At 44.4% G+C, this 19,622-nt stretch overlaps 1 protein-coding gene across 4 annotated transcripts in view; it reads left to right on the top strand.

Annotated features, from left to right (window-relative positions):
• apba1a (amyloid beta (A4) precursor protein-binding, family A, member 1a) overlaps positions 1–19,622 on the top strand; it is a 195,840-nt gene that overhangs the window by 37,855 nt on the left and 138,363 nt on the right. Inside the window, exon 1 of one of the 4 annotated variants that reach the window (XM_072258097.1) lies at positions 5,368–5,567. The exons of the other annotated variants lie outside the window; for them this stretch is intronic. The gene's annotated coding sequence lies outside the window, so the exon portion shown is untranslated. Of the gene's footprint in view, positions 1–5,367; positions 5,568–19,622 lie in introns of those variants that run through there. 4 annotated transcript variants of the gene reach the window in all.

The raw sequence follows: 19,622 nt of genomic DNA, 5'->3' as shown, positions 1-19,622 counted from the left end.
TGCTGGGGGCTGCCCACAAGTGTCGCCACACATTCCGGCTCCAAGATGGCATACCCTCAAAACTTGTTGAACTCTTGGAGTACATGCAGACTCCGCGCAGACAGCACTCAAGGTCAAGATTGAACCTGGTATTGTGTGGTAGCAGCACTGCCTTCTGGACCATTATGCCACCTGAAGAGTTTATCAACTTCCCCCTTAAACCAGAGACTACCTCTGTGATGCTTTCTTACAGATTGTACACATTGTACACATGATTTTTTTTTGTATTCTGTTGCTGAGCAGCAGTGAACCATCTGATTGGTCTATCAGAGTTCTCTTTGAGAACTAGTTGACTTGATCAGCATTTTTCATCTGGCTATTGTTCACGATTGCACTTAATAAAAAAAAAGATTCACCAAGTATGAAAGCTATCTTTCACATTTTAAGTTACTCCAGTGTTTCTTGCATTGTATACTTTCATTAGATCTTTACTTAAACTTTGGCACAAGAAATAAACCATCCATGAAACAGGCCAAACATGATGGGGGTGCTTCATGATCGGATGAGTGTCTCAAGGACTGCTCTATAACCATTCAAGTTTGTAAGGGTTGTTATATTATTGTGTCACAAGCATCAGAAAAAGTGCTTTTCACTTCAGTCACAAGGCTGTTCTTTGATTGCACATGTATTGTAAAGTTTGGAAAATTGCACTGACTATCCTAGAAGTTGCTCAAGACTCAGGGTACAGTTGTGCTTAACAAGGACAGTCTGTGTTTGCTGCCCATTGTAAGAGGTGTTCCGTGACCAGCAGTGCTGCAGTGGTTTCAGTTGGATGATATTGAGGATATTTTTGGTTTCGAGGGACTGGGGAGATAACCGGGCTGGTTAATTGTTGGGTGATGATGTTGAGGCACATTGTTTAATTCAGTATTGGAACGTAGAACAGAATAGCACAGGAAGGAGCACCTTGGTCCGCATGTTTCTGCTGATCAAGATGGCAGATTAAACTAATCCCTTCTGCCTGCTCGTGGTTTATAATTCCTCCATTCCCTCCCCATTCATGTGCCTATCTAAAAGCCTCTTAAATGTTTCTATATTTTATGCATCCACTACATCCTCTGACGGCATCTACCACTGAGTTTAAAAATAAGCTTGCTTTGCATATTTCCTTTAAATGATCCCCCTCTCCTTAAACCTTTTGGTGGCAAGGTGGAAATGCATCTCAACCAAAGGCGGTGTAAGGCGCTCCTCTCTCCGCTAGCCTGCAGGTCACACTTGGACAAGGTGTAGCACCTGCTTAGCGCCTCCCCCCCCCCCCCCCCCCACCCCGGACCGAGATCAGGGTCACGTGAAGCCATGGATGTAGGTGGTGAGCAGCTGGTGTATATCACAAGTACTGATTACGTGACCACTGACGCCAGGCAGACAATCCCTGAAGAGTATTGATAATGGCTGGGGTCTCCCGTTTTGTAAAGACACTGCCCAGAAGAAGGCGATGGCAAACCACTTCTGTATAAAATCTGCCAAGAACCAAGAACAATCCTGGTCATAGTAAGACAATGATGTTAACCACGTCATATGATATGACACAGAAAGATCGAATATTAAACCTGTAATCACAAGTGCAACACAATTCAATCCGTCTACTCTGTTTATACAGGCAGTCCCCACATAAGAGCTGTTTCCAGCTCTCATTTGTTGACAGATAAGCAGATGATACAGATTTGCTTTATGGAAAATCGTGGTAGCGCTGTTTTGTGGGAATGCATCTCTTTCCTCCTCAAACCCCCCCTCACGGAGTTTGCCTGTACTTGTGTCAGGTCTCCCCTCAGCCTTCGCTGCACCTGAGGAAAGGATCTAAATTTGCCCAGCCTCTAATTATCTGTGATCAGGGTATCATAAGCCATTCTGGAGAGTGCACAGAGAAGGTTCACCAGAGACACTGCCTGGATTGGAGGGCAATAGGTATAGGGAGAGATTGGATTACCTATCATGGAGGTTATTCTCCCTTGAGCGAAGGAGGTTGAGGGATGACGTGACAGTAGGATATAAGAAGGTCAAATTCTTTTTTCCCCATGTTAGGGGTATCAAAAAGAGAGTGAATTTAAAGGGGATCCTTTAACACAAAGGGATAACTCAGTCAAACATGATGCCAAATTAAACTAAACCTATCTAACTGCACTTGATCTGTATGCCTCCATCCTCTGCATGTTCATGTGCCTCTTGGACAACACTGGCATGTCTGTTTCCACATTACCCTTGGCACCCAGTGCTCTCTGTATAAATAAAACAAGACCTCGTACATTTCCCCCTGCTATCTTAAAGCTATGCCCTCTGGTATTTGACATTTCTACCCTGGTGAAAAGACCATCTACCCTGTCCATGCCTCATAATCTTATAAACCTCGATCAGTCTCCCTCAGCTTCTGATGCTCCAGAAAAAACAATCCAAGTGTGTCCAACCTCTCCTTGGAGCTGATTTTTGCGAATAACTATTATCAATCCAAAGACTAAGAGTAATTTTACCACCAAAGTGTGTATGAAGTATACAACCCAGAGATTTATCTTCCCACAGACTGCCACAGAACAAAGAAACTCCGTGGAATTCAGTCAAAGAAAAATGTCAACCCCCGACACACGGAAGAAAAAAGAGAACAAATTGCACAAATGGCAAAACGAAAGTGTAAAACACCAAGCCAGAAAGTCATTGAAGGAGTCCAGGCATATTCAGTTCATTTCAGTCAAGTGCTGTGTCGTTTGTTATTTGCAGGTCACCCCAATCAAAATTATGTAAAATAGCAATGAAAAAATGGAGCGAGCAGAAACACATCATAATGTGAGCTACAGAGTCCAATCCACAAAACATGTCCACCAGAGCACAGTTGAGCCTGGTTACAGTGAGAATGCTACAGCATCCACTAAAGTATTAAACTGGAGCTGTTTCTCTCTTGGGTGGACATGCACAATTTTGAACGATGTGTGACAAAGTATGAGGGAGTTTTGCCCAATGTCCTAGGCTGTATTTACTCCTCTGCCTCTTAACGATGGAAGATCTGATCACATTACTTGTGGGAGCTTGCTGTACACCAATCATGATTTCTAAGTTAGAGCAGTGACCACCCTCTGGAGGACCTATAGTGGTCAGATACTCCTCAGAAATGCAGGCCTTTTTTCCTGACAGCCCTGGGAAGGAGCAGGCTAATGGTGCCATGTAATGACCTTGGTTTTTACAGAAATGTGTGATGACTGCTTGATACCAGAGCATAGGCGAGCATGTGTTTATGTGATATGAATATCAATCCCATCTTTTATTGTACTGCGGATCCTGGAAGTGCAAACTGGCCGGCTCAGCACAAGTGCTCAAAAGCATTCCTGTGTTTTTTTTTAAAAAACGCTGTTGAGCTCACTCAGCTCTGACTGCTGGATCAGATTAGCAAAAGGGAGGGCAATAGTTTGCTTTGATTGTGCTGCTCTCAAACAGTGCCAAGATGGCAGTTTCAGGCAGTAAAAAGCCAATTGATGGATGACTGTAGTTTAGTTTACAAGTTTGATGTGTCCCTCAAACCCCCATGTCCCTTCAAAATATACATTTTGAAAGATCGCATCTTGCTTGTAGAGATCCCACTTGCTCAATCTTTCAAAGTCTCAAAAGTCAGGTTATGTGCTGTTTTCCACAGTGATTTTTTTATGGGAGTTCACTGTTTGCAGTCTTGATGTCACGGTAGTGGTTTTTCTTACTGGTACAGTGCTTTGTGATGTCTGTTAGAAACATAGAAAACCAACAATACAGGCCCTTCGGCCCACAAAGCTGTGCCGAACATGTCCTAACCTGAGAGATTACCTAGGGTTACCCATAGCCCCCTATTTTTCTGAGCTTCCTATACATGTCCAGGAGTCTCTTAAAAGACCCTATCATATTGGCCTCCACCACTGCTACCAGCAGCCTATTCCATGCGTTCACCACTCTCTACGTTATAAAAAAAAATTACCCTGCCATCTTCTCTGTACCTACTTCCAAGCACCTTAAAACTGTGCCCTTTTGTGCTAGCGATTTCAACCCTGGGAAAAAAAGCCTGACTATTCACACGATTAATGCCTCTCATCATCTTGTACACCTCTATCAGGTCACCTCTCATCCTCCATCGCTCCAGGGAAAAAAGGGCTGAGTTCACCCAACCTATTCTCATAAGGCATGCTCCCTAATCCAGGCAACTTCCTTATAAATCTCCTCTGCACCCTTTCTATGGTTTCCATATCCTTCCTATAGTGAGGCGACCAGAACTGAGCACAGTACTCTAAGCAACACGCATAAAAGTTGCTGGTGAATGCAGCAGGCCAGGCAGCATCTCTAGGAAGAGGTACAGTTGATGTTTCGGGCTGAGACCCTTCGTCAAGACTAACTGAAAGAAGAGCTAGTAAGAGATTTGAAAGTGGTAAGGGGAGGGGCCCAAAACATCAACTGTACCTCTTCCTATAGACGCTGCCTGGCCTGCTGCGTTCACCAGCAACTTTTATAACTTTTATGTGTGTTGCTTGAAATTCCAGCATCTGCAGATTTTCTCATGTTTGCGTTTTTAGAAACAGTACTCCAAGTGGGGTCTGATCAGGCTCCTATATAGCTGCAACATTACCTCTCGGCTCCTAAACTCGATCCCACGACTGATGAAGGCCAATGCATTGTATGCTTTCTTAACCACAGTCAACCTGCGAGCAGCTTTGAGTGTTCTATGGACTCGGACCCCAAGATCCTTCTGATCCTCCACACTGCCAAGAGTTTTACCATTAATACTATATTCTGCCACCATATTTGACCTACCAAAATGAACCACCTCACACTTATCTGGGTTGAACTCCATCTGCCACTTCTCAGCCCAGTTTTGCACCTATCAATGTCCTGCTGTATGTGCACACATCCCCTTTTTCTGATGAAGAAAATTATTTTTGAAAGATTGAGTGAGGATGGTAGATAGGATGAAGATGTGATTTCTAAAGTAGAATCCATGAATTGTAGATAGTCACTAAAAAATTCACAAGAAACATTACCCAAACAGTGTGGGACTCAGTCCAGGAGAATGTAGTTGAGGTGGAGATGTTTTAAACATGAAGTTGGATAAACACATGGGGGATAAAGGAAAGTAAGAAAATCATAGGGGAAGGTGAAGAAAGGGTAGGAGGCAGTGATGTGGAGAATAAACATGACCGGGATCAGATAGAGGGACTGTTGTTTTGTAAGGGCCGTCACCTCTGAACTGTAGCATGGTAATGAACTGGTTTCACTGTTGTGCATGTTCTGTAAATTCAGAAAAAAAGGCAATTTTTTTTTTGTTCATGTTAAGTTGGCTGCAGTTTCGCTTCCTCGACGTACTTATAACTGGGGTTTTCAGCAGATCTGCAGAAGGAAGCTCGGCACAACTTAGAATGTGGTAGGATTGATGTTCATGATCTCCAACAGGAAAGTTACCACACTATCCAGGAGAGTGAAGGAGCAGGTTTGAAAAGTGATGGTGTACAGGAGGCCACTTGGTCCATTGTGTCTGCTCTGGCTTTTCCTAAGAATTTCTAGTAGTCCCACTTCTTCCTGCTTGCCCTGTAAGTATTTTTACATTTATATGTTTATCCAACTCCATTTTTTAAACTGTAGTTAAATCTGTTTCTATTGTCCTTTGAGGTACTTTGTTCTAGATCACATCTCGCTGTGGACGAATGACTTGTCCTTGTTTCCACTCTGCTTCCTTCCTCAAAACCCTAAAATGTGTGACTGCTGGTCACGGGCTCTTCTGCCAGAGGAAACAGCTTTTGACTTGTTGAAAACCACTCATGATTTCTCCTGTTAAATCTTTCAGCACCTAAAGGAAATGGCTCTCGTTGTTTCAGCGTTGCAATATTGCTCTGTCCGCCAGAAGAAACGGGATCTCCCAGTGGCCACCCATTTTAATTCCACTTCCCATTCCCATTCCTATATGTCAGTCTGTGGCCGCCTCTGTTGCTGCGATGAGGTCACACTCGGGTTAGAGGAACAACACCTTGTATTCTGTTTGGGTAGCCTCCAACTTGATGGCATGAATGTTGATTTCTCAAACTTCCAGCAATGCCCCCCTCCTTCGTCATTCCCCCCTCCTTCATCATTCCCCATCCCCTTTTTCCTCTTTCACCTTATCTCCTTGCCTGCCCATTGCCTCCCTCTGGTGCTTCTCCCCCCTCCCCATCTTTCTTCCATGGCCTTCTATCCTCCCCCTTCTTCAGCCCTGTATCTCTTTCACCAATCAACATACCAGCTTTTACTTCATCCATCCCCCTCCCGCTTTCACCTATTACCTTGTGTTTCTCTCCCTTCCCGCCCCCCTCCCGGCCACCTTTTAAATCTGCTCCTCATCTTTCTTTTTCTCCAGTCCTGCTGAAGGGTCTCGGCCCAAAACATCGACTGTACTATTTTTCCATAGATGCTGCCTGGCCAGCTGAGTTCCTCCAGCATCTTGTGTGTGCCTCTTGCTTGCAATATGGCTGTGCAATATGTTTTTATCCACTAGACATCATGAACCGGGGTAGGCCTTTCAGCCCCTTGAGCCTAAACTATTGTTTGCCCTTATTGAGGAGAAGAATTTCAAATACTTGTTCTGAGGGAATTTTTACCTCATCATTATTGTTCAGCTTTATTTTTTAAATAATAACCTCTAGTTCTAGATCCTCCCCCTCAGAGAGAACATCCTCGCTCTAACCACCTGTCAATTCCTCTCTGAATCGTGTATGCTTCAGTCAAGTCCCCTGTCACCTATCCAGAAACCAGCTCAGCTTGTTTCTTTCCTAATAAGACAGCCTGTCTTTTCTAGGCACCAGATAAATGACCCTTCTCTGAATTGCATCCAATGCAATAACGTTGTCCTTAATTAACAGGGTCAATATTGCACAGAATACTGCAGATGTGTCCTCATTGTTATCCCGTATGATTGAGGCATGGCCTCCCTGGTTTTGTATTCAATATCCCTTATGACCTGTTTGGCTATTTATTTTGTCTACCTATCTGCTTGCTTTTCACAAATTAAACTCTAATCCCTCAGTGTCTAAAAGCTGTGCAATCTCTCACTATTCTGAAGATGCATGCTGCTTCAATTTAAAATGGACACCTACATTTTCTCCATTTCATTAATCCTGATCTACTCGCATAACATACACTCATAAATGTATACACTGTATTCCTCTCTTGCCTCCTTGTTTCCTCTTCACAACACTTTCTTCTCCTGCCTTTGTGTCATCAGCAAATTTAGCAATTTTAGTAATTGGTCACTTTGTTAGTTGTGACAAGGAGCAGTTTGGCAAGTCTCCTCCACATCCTTTCCAAGTCCTTGATAACTGTTCAGCACTGGCCTTAATACACAAGCTGAGACCTAACCCATGGTTCTGTTGAGGTCCTACATAATTTTCAGCTCTATTTATAGAGTGCAACATCTTGCATGATATTTTTTTAAACAGCTTTTTCAAATCTGTCCTGACGCTCTCAGCCCCTCTCCTTTCCACTTCGTCTCACTATTCCTGATGCCCTATTAACCATCTGATGTGAGTGAGAAGAATTCAGAGCTGGTGGTGAGCGGAATCTTCAACCCTTAACATCCAGTGCTGAAGCTCTTGTTTGGTGAAATTAGCTAAAAGAAGATCAGATCCTTCAAAGTGACTGTTGGATCCTGGTGAGAATTTTTCTATAGCTCTTTTTATACTTAGAGATTTTTTACTTTCTTGTTTTTGGTGATGGCATGTGCAGGAATCAAGACTTGGAGTTAGATATTTAGAGCATGGAATCAGACTGTTCAGCCCATCAGGTTGGTGCTGACCATCAACATATTAACACAAATCCAACTTTTCTAATTCTCTCCCTATTCCCATCAACTACCCCCACCCCCCATACACACTGGGGGGGGGGGAGGGGAGAGGGGAAGAGGTGTAATTTTTAGTGATCAGTGAACCTAGCAGTTTGCACAGACTTGGGAAGTGGGACGGAACTGGACCATCTGGGGAAACCCTCAGGGCTTCAGACAAAGTTGTGCTGGACTGGCCGGTGGGAGAGATGAACCTGTGGCAGCGGCTTCCCCTTTGTGATTTCTACATTATTATCTGTCAGGCACTCTGTTACGTCCCCTCAGTATTAGTCCTTTGACAGTGCAGTGCTTCCTCAACACTGCTTGTCCAATAGTATAATGTTCCCTTAGTACGGCTGCTCCCCCATCTCTTTCCTCTGCCAGTCCAGGGTTGCTTTGTGTTGTTCTTCCGGTGATGGTGCTCTCTCTCTGCTCTTTCCCCACCCCACAGCAATAGCCCAACATCTCTACTACTTTGGAGAGTCAGCATAGACTATTACCTGCTTCCTACATAAGTATTTGTGGTTGTCTGTCTTCTCAACCCAGTATTGGGCGGTTTGCTATCGCTGCAGGAGGTTGGGTGGGGGTTTAAACTAGAGTTGCAGGGGGATGGGAACTAGAGTGCTACAACAGATCATGGAGAGGTTGTGGAGACATATATGGTTAAGACCTCAGACAAAGTCAGGAATCAAATGATTGAGCAGACTGTCTCCAGTGTCCTGAGCTGCGTGTGTTTCAATGCAAGAGGTATCATAGGAAAGGCAGATGAGCTCAGGGCATGGACCAGCTCCTGGAATTATGATATGGTAGCCATTAGTGACACTTGGTTGCAGGGGGGGCTGCAACCGGCAGCTCATTATTCCGGGATTCCGTGGCAGAGCGGGAGGGACTGTAGGAGGAGGGGTGGCATTACTAGTCAAGTAAAATGTCACGGCAGTGCTCAGTCAGGACAGACTGGAGAACTCATCCAGTGAGACATTTTGGGTGGAAGTGAGTAACAGGAAAGGTATGGGTTTAATGAGGTGATATTTCAGACCACCTGACAGTCTGCAGGGTTTAGAGGAACAGAGTTACAGAGAGATTGCAGGCTGTTGCATGAAACAGAAGGTTGTTATAAAGTAGGTAATTTTAACTTTCCACATTGACTGGAACACCTATACTGTAAAAGGACGAGATGGGATAGATTTTGTCAGATGTGTTCGGGAAACTTTCCTTTATCAGTACATAGAACTCTGAACGAAAGGGTACACAGCACTTGATCTGCTATTAGGGAATGAGAAGTGGTAGATGACAGAAGTTTGTGCAGTGAAGACTTTGAAACTAATGCCATTGTGATCACTATGGTCAAAGTAAATATGCAAAAAGTTACATCTGGCCCTCGGGTTTAGAATCTAAATTACAGAAAGGCCAATTTTGATAGTATCAGAAAGGATCTGGCAAATGTGGATTGGGACAGGCTGTTTTCTGGCAAATGTGTATTTGGTAAGTGGTAGCCCTTCAAGTTTTGTGAGTACAAAGTCTGTCAGAACAAAAGATAAAGTAAACAGGAATAGCAGACCTTGGTTTTTAAGAAATATTGAGGCCCTGCTTAAGTAATAAAAGGAGGGTCATTGCAGATATAGGCAGCTAAGAACAGATGAGGTGTTAATGTAGAGCTACTAGGACTTGATGTTTCAATCCCTATGGTAAATTGCCACTCTCGATGTTGGCAGTGGGTTTGGAGTGGTGACAAGGAGGGAGGATAGGTACATCATCGCGGTCATCAGGTGGGCACCCTCCTTCTTTGACGTTTCGTTGATAAGCCCACGATATCTCCAGAGGGCTCAACGGTGCTACCTAGTGTCCCAGCTACACCCCCCCCTCAGTTCCATACCCTCCTGACTTCATCTTGCAGCCCGGTTGTTGTCTTTCCTTTTAATCCAAATCCAATTGCTGCTTTCTTCTGCTGCATTTGACAAGGACTTGATTGTTTGTTGGAGGGAGTGATCCCTCACCCCCATCTTCTTCAATAGACTGGTCGTAGATGTAGCAACGAATACCCTGCATCCCACTTCTACAGGAAAAATCTTGGTCTTCCAGCCATTCTGGGCAGCTTCAGTTGCCAGTTCATAGTACTTGGTCTTTTTCCTCTCATAAGCTTCTTCGGCACCATCTTCCCATGGTACTGTCAATTCCACAACATATGCCAGCTTGGCTGTTGTGGACCACAGGACCATGTCTGGCCGGAGTGTTCTAGCCGCAACGTCTGGGGGAAACACAAGCTTTTTTTCCAAGTCCACGTCCATTTTTCAATCCCGAGCAACCTAGAAAGGCTAAAGTAAGGCATGATGTTGCCTTAGCAGACAAAGTGAAGAAGGATCCTAAGGGATTCTACAGATATGTTAAGAGCAAAAGGATTGCAAGGGACAGAATTGTTTCTGGAGGCTCAGAATAGTAATCCTTCTGTGGAGCCAAAAGGTAAAGAAAACATATGTAGGGAACCGCTGTTTTTAAGAAATGTTGAGGTCCTGCTTAAGAAATAAAAGGAAGACCATTGCAGGTATAGGCAAGTGTGCCATTGAGATGGGTGCTGAGTCTGTTGTTGTTGGGGGCGTAGTGGATAGTGAGGAAGACTATCGTGGCTTGCTGCAGGATCTGGACCGGCTAGAAATATGGGCTGGAAAATGGCAGGTGGAGTTTAATGCAGACAAGTGAGAGGTGTTGCACTTCGGAAGGATCACCCAGGGTAAGTGGTGAATGCAAGCTTGATTTCAGTGTTTGAGAAGTTGGTATCAGTTCATGGATGATAGTGGTATGGAGGGCTGTGGTCCCGGTGGAGGTCAATGGGAGTAGGCCATTTAAATGGCTCGCCATGGTCTAGATGGACCGAAGGGCCTGTTTCTGTGCTGTACTTTTCCATGACTCTAATCTCCTGCTGACCCAAAAGTCCATTACCTGCTCTCGCACCATCCTGTTCCCTCCAGAGTATTCCAGAGACAGTTCTCCAAAGTGGAGCAGACTCCCAGCTGATCCATACAGTGTTGTGCACCCCCCCCCCCTCCAATCCTTAGTTGGTAGGCTGCAGTTTCAGGGGACAGTGATATCTGGTGATGAACTTCCTTGGGTATGCCGGCTGTCACAGATCTCAATGAATTTGAACTTTAGTGACCGAGAACAATGAGTTTGCCTCCAAGGAACCCCAGCATGGAATCCTCAGAAGTAGAAGCAGTTTGAGTTTCCTTGTATCTCAGATGCTATCCTTCCTCCCAAGCACCTCCTCCTCCTTCCCCTTCTGAGTTCTCTCACACCAAGAGCTTGTCTTATTCTCTGAACTCCAGCTCTTCCAAGATGCACTTGCACTGCTGAAGGAGGCCAGTTGGAACAATGCCCAGAAAGGATAATTACTGGTCTCTGTTCTGGGCGCTGTGATGTTCTTTCAGGAGCTCACTCTGCTTTGATTAGTCCATGCATAAATTCTGCTAAATTGTCATTTCCACGAGAGGAAATGCCACTGTGCTCTGCATTTGATGAGTGTTTTCTTTTTACCCAGGCAGACTTCTCAACGTACACTTTATTTTGAGCTGGGTGGGTGGGTTTTGAGGAGGCTGCTTTGTGTGTTATGAGTATCTGAAAGGGCCTGTTATAATCGACACGGCTGAGCTGTTGTTCCCTGCAGGACAATTCCAGGCTGAGATGGCATTGCATTTTGATGTTGGACTGGCCCAAAGGATTCCAAGAGGTCAGCTAGTAGGTGGAATCAGATACTGTCATTCCAGTATCTGTCACCTCCACCAGACTTCCTCTCTGGGTGACTTTCATGTTCTTTGTTTCATGGCTATTTGGAGAAATACAGGTTTCAGAGTTGCATATGGATACGTGCTTTGATAATAAATTAACCTTCGCGCCAGCTACATCATCCTCTTAATGTATCCACCTTCCTCCAATTCTGGCCCTGGAGCACCCCATTTTCTGTGGTTGCTATGGGCAGGACACCTTCAAAGGCCAAGGTCTAAAACTCTGAAAATTGCCCCCTAATCTTTAGAGTCATACTTAAAGGGCCTAGAAAATAGGCCTTTCATTCCAACTCCTCCATGCTGATTAAGGTGCCTTAGCTCAGCTGGGCCCATATCCCTCTAAACATTTCATACCCATGTACCTTTCCAATTGTCTTTTAAATGTACCTACCTCTACCACTTCTTCTGGCAGCTATTCCATACATTTACTGTTTTGTGTGTGGGGGGAGGGGGGAGTTTAAACCAAACTCAGTTGACGATTTAGTCTCTTGTCCTGCTCTCTAATCAGTCAGCTGGTATCAGGTTTATCTGTGATTGCACTTGTATGGAATGTCTGATCATGTGAAAAGTACTGTTGACATTCAAGGGTGGTTTGTTGATTCTTCCTTCTCCCATTGCCGTTGAGCCCATAAGGGGAGAGGGAGGGAGCATGGAGATTCGTGTGTGGGATGGGGTGGAAGTTCTCGGATGTAGAACAGTGATTCTATTTCTGGTCTCGAGGGCAGCTGTAGTATCCTCTTCTGTGGTATGCTGCTTTTCCTTGCTTCACGAGTAAACTTGTTACCATCCAGAATTCTGCTCAAATCCCAGCTTTTTTTTCATGTCTCACCTATCAGCCCATGATCAGTTACCTGCATGGGTTCCCACTCTCACTATCCTTTTAAGACAACACCCTTGTCCTTAAACCTCAGTGTTAGGATTGATGACACAAAACCTGATTGATATACGAGGTCTTTATCCATCATGCCAAACAGGCATTCGGCATTTTAAGTAGATGCTGTTGAATTCAAAATACATCAAGTTTTTAAACTCTTATGGACTCAAGATGACAACAGGTGACTCAATGCAAATATTGTGCCTGGCAAATGGTTCCATTGAGTTGTGTATTTCCAGTAAGAATACAGTGTAACTGATAAGGCAAATGTTCTGAATGTTCAAGCAGCTCTTTCTTCAGAGGACAGAGAACCCAGACAACCAAGGGCTGATCCTCATCATACTGAAGACCGTAAGATATAGAGCAGAATTAGGCCATTTGGCTCATTGAGTCTGCTCATCAGCCTCTGCCTTAAATGTACCTAAATTGGCACCAAATTCCACAGATTAACCACTCTCTGGCTAATGAAATTCCTCCTCATCTTCAGTCTAAAAGAACATTCAGAGACTGTGTCCTCTGGTTTTAGACTCCCCCACCACAGGAAGCATCCTCTCCACATCCACTCTATCAAGGCCTTTCAACATTTAGTGGTTTTCAATGAAGTCACCCCTTATTTTTCTGAATTGATGGAGCAAATATAATTATGCCTGCGACCATGTTTGATGTGCTAAGAGACAAAGGAAGTGGAAACTTCCTTGAAATCAGACACAGTGGTGTAAAATGACTTTGCTGGTGTCTGTTGCCTGGTTTGATGTAGGCCAATTAACCTACTTAATTTCCTTTCACTTGGCTGATGCACAAGGATGTCTTGTGGTCTCAACACTTGGCAAACTATATCTCCTGAACATTCGGCCTTCTACTGTGGCCCAGTGACCTGTAGACAGAACTGCCTGTTACAAAGCTGTCCTTCCGAGAGCTTCCCAGGAGTGAACATCGCCAAAAGCCAGCCCTGGTCCAGTCAGCACACACAAAAAATTGCTGGTGAACGCAGCAGGCCAGGCAGCATCTATAGGAAGAGGTGCAGTTGATGTTGCAGGCCAATTCCCTTTGTCAGGACTAATTGAAAGAAGAGATAGTAAGAGATTTGAAAGTGGGAGGGGGAGATCCAAAATGATAGGAGAAGACAGGAGGGGGAGGGATGGAGCCAAGAGCTGGAGAAGGGAGAGGATCATGGGACGGGAAGCCTGGGGAGAAAGAGAAGCGGGGAGGGGAGTCCAGAGGGTGGAGAGAAGGCAAAGAGTTATTGTGAGAGGGACAGAGGGAGAAAAAAGAGAGAGAGGAAAAAGGGGAAAAATAAAAAATACGTATAAAATAAATAACAGATGGGGTATGAGGGGGAGGAGGGGCACTAATGGAAGTTAGAGAAGTCAATATTCATGCCATCAGGTTGGAGGCTACCCAGACGGAATATAAGGTGTTGTTCCTCCAACCTGAGTGTGGCTTCATCTTGACAGTAGAGGAGGCTGTGGATAGACATATCAGAATGGGAATGGGACAAGGAATTAAAATGTGTGGCCACTGGGAGATCTTGCTTTCTCTGGTGGACAGAGCGTAGGTGTTCAGTGAAACGGTCTCCCAGCCTGCGTCGGGTCTCGCCAACATATAGAAGGCCACACCAGGAGCACTGGACGCAGTATATCACCCCAGCTGACTCACAGGTGAAGTGTCGCCTCACCTGGAAGGACTATCTGGGGCCCTGAATGGTGGTGAGGGAGGAAGTGTAAGGGCATGTATAGCACTTGTTCCACTTACAAGGATAAGTGCCAGGAGGGAGATCGGTGGGAAGGGATGGGGAGGATGAATGGACAAGGGAGTCCATTAATTCGCTTGAATTAATGCCTATTTTATTTGCATAATTTTTCTAACACCCTACGTGGTTTCGCCCCAACTCCTCAATCTTTAAAACCTTTTTAAATGTCTACAGTCTCTGAGATCACTGGACTCTTCCAATCCCACTCTCTTGCACATCCCTAATTTTAATCACTGTATGACTGTCCCTGTTTTTGGTCATCTGACCTGACAGTTTGCATTAGATCTGGCATGTTTGTTTAATAAGTGAGCGGGCTGATTTTCTGCTCTCAATACATTCATCCCCAAAATACAAGAATTTCAGTCTTCACATCCTCTTTACAGTTGTTCATGGTTTTAACAGAGCTGGGCAGCATTTATAATTTTCAATGTTTAAAAGTTGCCTGGCTGTAGATTATGAAACAACTAGGTTTATTAAAAATCTTGCTCTTCTCTCCCTGCTTCCTTTTGTAACCTCTGCCAGGTCTACAAACTACATATTCCTACACTTTGCTATTTTTGGCCTCTTGGTCATCACTGAATATAACCTCTCCCATCAATGATAGGTGTGCTTTAGTTGTCAACGCCCCAAGCACTAGATTTCTTTCCAAACCTCACTGGCCCACACTTGTCTCTTCAAGTTACCACTGAATATCCTCATTGATTAAAACTTTGGTTGCCTGTATGCTATCCCCTTGGTGAAATTTTGACTGATTGTACCGGTGTGACGTTATGTTAAAGGCCCAATAAGTGCAGGATGCTGTTGCCGTGTTAATAAGAGAGCTAGAGCACAGCCAACATGTTGACATAGAACACAGGCTCCCAGTATGCACACCACAGCACTGACTTGTAAACATGTAACCCTCCCAAGAGAGAGGAGGGGCATATGGGAAAAGAAACTGAGAGGAAAAAAATACACTGCCATTTTCCTGGTTAGCGTGACTAAGCTTAGAAGGCTGGTAATTATTCTTGCTCCCTCATCTCCAAGCTTTGGCCAGTGTGTCAAAGGTAGGGTGAATGAGTATTAAGTGTGCATTGTGTGCCAGTACCGTGAAGTATTTTGCAGTGAGCTCATTGCCTGCCTTGATTGCTTGCATCTCAGCAAGCTCCCATAACCAGGATTGTGAGGAGGTAAGAGCATTTGTTTTTTTTGTGATTTGAAGGCTGTGTATTAGTCCAGGAAGCCCTGTTCTTCAAAAGAATGGCTGAGAAATGCATTGATACACCTCGAGAAAGACAGGGCTTCATTTTAACAGCTCTCCTGAAGCAACCCAGCATACTGAAGTGCACTAAAGTTCCAGTAATCTAGCGTCCAATTTTCCGGTGTTTGTTCTCACTTCTCAGTCTGCAACATGAGCCAGGGGTCCAGGGTACAAGCCGGAGCCAGGGTGCTGGGAGTAACACCAGAGCTGGGATCCACACAGTGGAATCCAGCATACCTGGATCACTAACGTGGGTGGGTTTGCAGCCAGAACCAGGGTCTGGGGTGCTTGTATATTTTCTCCTTCCTTTAAACCAGGGGTTCACGTCGCTTTTGATGGCATGGACCCTTGCCATTAACTGAGGGGTCTGTGTTTCTTTGAAAATTTGCTATACTGTGTAACATTTAAAAAAGAAGTGAAATAAGTGTGTGATTGGGCATTAATATATCCAATAGTCCATAAAATCTTGTTCAACATTACTAAAATCCAAAGGGTGCTGTATTACCACAAAGTGTCAGCCGAGAACAAAGTCAAAGTAAAGTTATTATCAAAGTACATATTTATTTCCTTGAGATTCATTTTCTTGCAGGCATTTAGAGGAAAATAATGAAATACAGTAGAATTTATGATAAGCTATATATAATGACTGACAATCAATGTGCAAAGGAAGACAAATTGTGCAAATAATAATAAATTAAGGAAATAAATAATTCTGAGAACATCAGTTGTAGTAAATAATACTAAGAACTTGACTTGAAAGTGAGTCTATAAGTTGTGAAGTCACCTCAGTGTTGAGGTGAGACGTTATTCACACTGGTTCAGGAGCCTGATGGTTGAAAGGTAATAACGGGTTCCTGAACTTGGTGGCGTGGGTTTCTGACCTCCTTCCCGATGATGGTAATGAGATGAGAGCGTGGCCTGGAGCATGGGTCCTTAATGATGGATGCTGCTTTCTTGTATCAGCGCTCCTTGTGGATGTGCTCAGCGGTGTGGAAGGCTTTGCCTGTGATGGACTGAGCTGTACCCATCAGTTCAAAAGCAGAATCCCATTTAATATCACTGGCATAGGCTGTGAAATTTCTTTTGTGACAGCAGTACAGTGCAATACGTAATACAATCACTGTGTGTGTGTGTGTGCGCGCGCGCGCAAAAAGAGAGGAGAAAAGTACTGAGGTAGTATACATGGGTTCATTTGATCGTTCAGAAATCTGTTGGTGGAAGGGAAAAAACTTAATGCTCCTGTACCACCACCTTGATGGTAGCAGTGAGAAAAGAGCATGTCCTGAGTGATGGGGGTCCTTTTTGTAGACTTTTCCATTCCTGGACCTTAGTGGTTCCATACCAGTTTGTGATGCAAACAGTCAGGACAGTCTCCACTATGCCTTCTTTGTGATAGTAGTTGTGTTCTGATCCCAAGACCGATCTTCCGATAATGGTAACGGCAAGGATTTTGAAGCTGCTGAGCCTCTTCACCTCTGTTCCCCTGATTAGCACTAGCTCTGGACCTTCGGACTCTTCCTCCCGTAGTCAATAATCAGCTCTCTGGTTTTGCTGATGTTGAATGAGAGGTTATTGTCGTGGCAGCATTCAGTCAGATTTTCAATCTCCCTCCTATATACTAATGTGTTACCACCTTCGATTTGACCAACAGCAGTACTGCCATCAGCAAACTTAAATATGGCATTGGACATGTACTTAGCCTCACAGACAAAAATAAAGGGAGTAGAGCTGGGGGCTAAGCACATAGCCTTGTGGTGCACCTGTGTTGATGTTAATTGTGGAGGAGATGTAGTTGCCAATCTGAACCGACTGGGGTCCGCGAGTAAGGAAATCGAGGATCCATTTGCACAGGGAGGTATCGAGCATCTTTAGCTGCCAAGAAATAAAGCCCTAGAACACATCCTCTGTACTTAAGAAGTTGAATTTGCAGTAAGCGGAAGATGCCTTCTGTTAAGCCTCTGTCTTAACTCCGGCCCTTTCAAAAATGAAGTGGTCATGGGAGATTGCTTCAAAACCCAATGCCTTCAGAATGAGCCTGCCTCATGTTGCAGGGCTTTTAGTGATGGTGCAATATGAGAGAAACTCTCCATTCTCTCCATCCGTTAGCATTTGCCACCTGACCAGACTTTTGATCTGCCCTTGCTAAATGAGGAGCTATTTGTGAAGCATCTTCATGCGATTTGCTATGTCTGAAGCTCTATATAAATGCAAGATGTTGCAGCTGCTACAGGTTAACAAACCCAGACTACAATAGTAAATTTCAGCTGAGAATTGGGAGCTGTGCTCTAGCCAAGTTTTGGAGCCTCTTGGGTTTTTGATTTACTTTTCATTCCCTTTCCCAGGATATCTGATTGGTTCTGTCCCCAGAAGGGTGACATTGTGAATGTAGACTCAGTGTCATTAGACAGGATTATACTGAGAATATTTGGGCTTGAAATGGTCTCCCACGACTGCTTTATTTTTGGAAGGGCCAAAGTTAAGGCAGAGGCCTAACAGTAGACATTTTTGTCTTCCTATATATTCAGTATCTCAAATACTCAGTCGTAATAATATTAAAAATATTAAGTACTATTATTGTAATATTATTGATCCTGTGTGGGAAATTCTTTTGTTTCAGCAGCATTTAAAAACACACTTAACAGTGTGCAGACTTAACTAATAATAACGTACAGAATAACGTATGCAGTAATTTACCAATGTGCAATACTGTATGAAATAATAAAGCAGAGACTATTGTACTATGATGTGTGTTCTCCTGTTGCACAGATGAACTATTGTATATGCTTATTGCATTTTGTAGGAAAGATTTTTTGTAATGATCCTTGTGACAGCGGAGCTGAATAAGTCTGTTTGAAAGGGTGCTCAGCTCTAATTCATTAGGTCATGGAGAGGATGTGCCTGATTGTCCATAATGGATAACAGTTTGTTTAGTGATCTCCTCTCCACCACTACGTCAAAAGAGTCCAGGTTGTAGCCAAGGACAGATCCAGCCTTTTCGATGAGTTTATTTAGTCTTTTTGCACCACCAGCACGATGCTGCGCTCTTCTAACATAAAGCAGCAAGGAAGACTGCACTTGCTACAACAGACTGGTAAAAATCTCCAGCATCCTGCTGCACACATTGACGTATCTCAGCTTACTTAGAAAATGCAGTCTGCTTATCTCCTTCTCGTGGACGGCTTTGGTGTTGGTTTTCCAGTCAAGTCTGTTGAGGTGTAGTAGACAGCCATCGATCCCAGGGGATCCTGGATTTGCGCCTCTGGTGGTCTGTGGCCTCTCCGGGGCACAGACCTGGGTGGGAAGATTTGAAGAACTGACTGTTGCCCATGCAGTGGGTTCCCCCTCTCCACGTCACTGATGTAGTGCAAGGGAAGGGCAAGCGCTGATACAGCTTGTCACAGTGTCGTCACAGAGGTTGCCAGAGTAAAAAACATTAAGCTGCTTTAGGGACCTTGGCTCTGGATTTCTTCCTCGGGGTTTACTCCCAAAACCTTTCCCATGGACGCAAGGCAGCGGAGGTTTAAAATTATAGTTTTCCTTCTCCTAGGCGGGCTGCCGTACAAGGCTGATGAGCCCCACCTGCCCAAAGCAAGTGGTTTTGAGGCACCAGTGGTCCGCCTTTACCCCTTCTCTTGTCAGTAGAAACAGTTCCACTGGGCCTAGTAGCTAAGCCACATGTGAAGGCCAAGAGTTGGACTTGGTTGTTAGAGATGCACACCATTTGGAGCACTTTATTGATAGTGGGAGATTATTCCCACTACCACCCCTGGCTATGGCAACTTTAGGAACATGTTGAGGTGAACACCCAAGTATTTGTACTCCTCCACCACTGCAACTTCTCCCAGAATGTATGCAGTACTCATCAGTCCTCTTCCTCCTAAAATCAATCACCATCTCCCTGGTTTGTCCACATTCAGGATCAGGTGATTCCTCCAGCACCACTCCACAAATTTGACCACCACTCCTCTGTACTCTGAATCCTGCCCATCTCTGATACACCCAACCACCGCAGAGTCATCAGAGAACTTCTGCAAGTGGCAAGACTCAGAGTTGTACTGAAAGTCTGGGGTGTATGGTGTGTACAGAAATAGAGACAGGACAGTGCCTTGTTCTCCAGTGCCACTCACCACCATCTCAGAGAGAGAGAGAGAGAGAGAACT

Source organism: Mobula birostris, chromosome 5 (assembly GCF_030028105.1).
Source record: "Mobula birostris isolate sMobBir1 chromosome 5, sMobBir1.hap1, whole genome shotgun sequence".
Classification (NCBI taxonomy): Eukaryota; Metazoa; Chordata; class Chondrichthyes; order Myliobatiformes; family Myliobatidae; genus Mobula; species Mobula birostris.
This window is presented reverse-complemented; position numbering and strand designations above follow the sequence as displayed.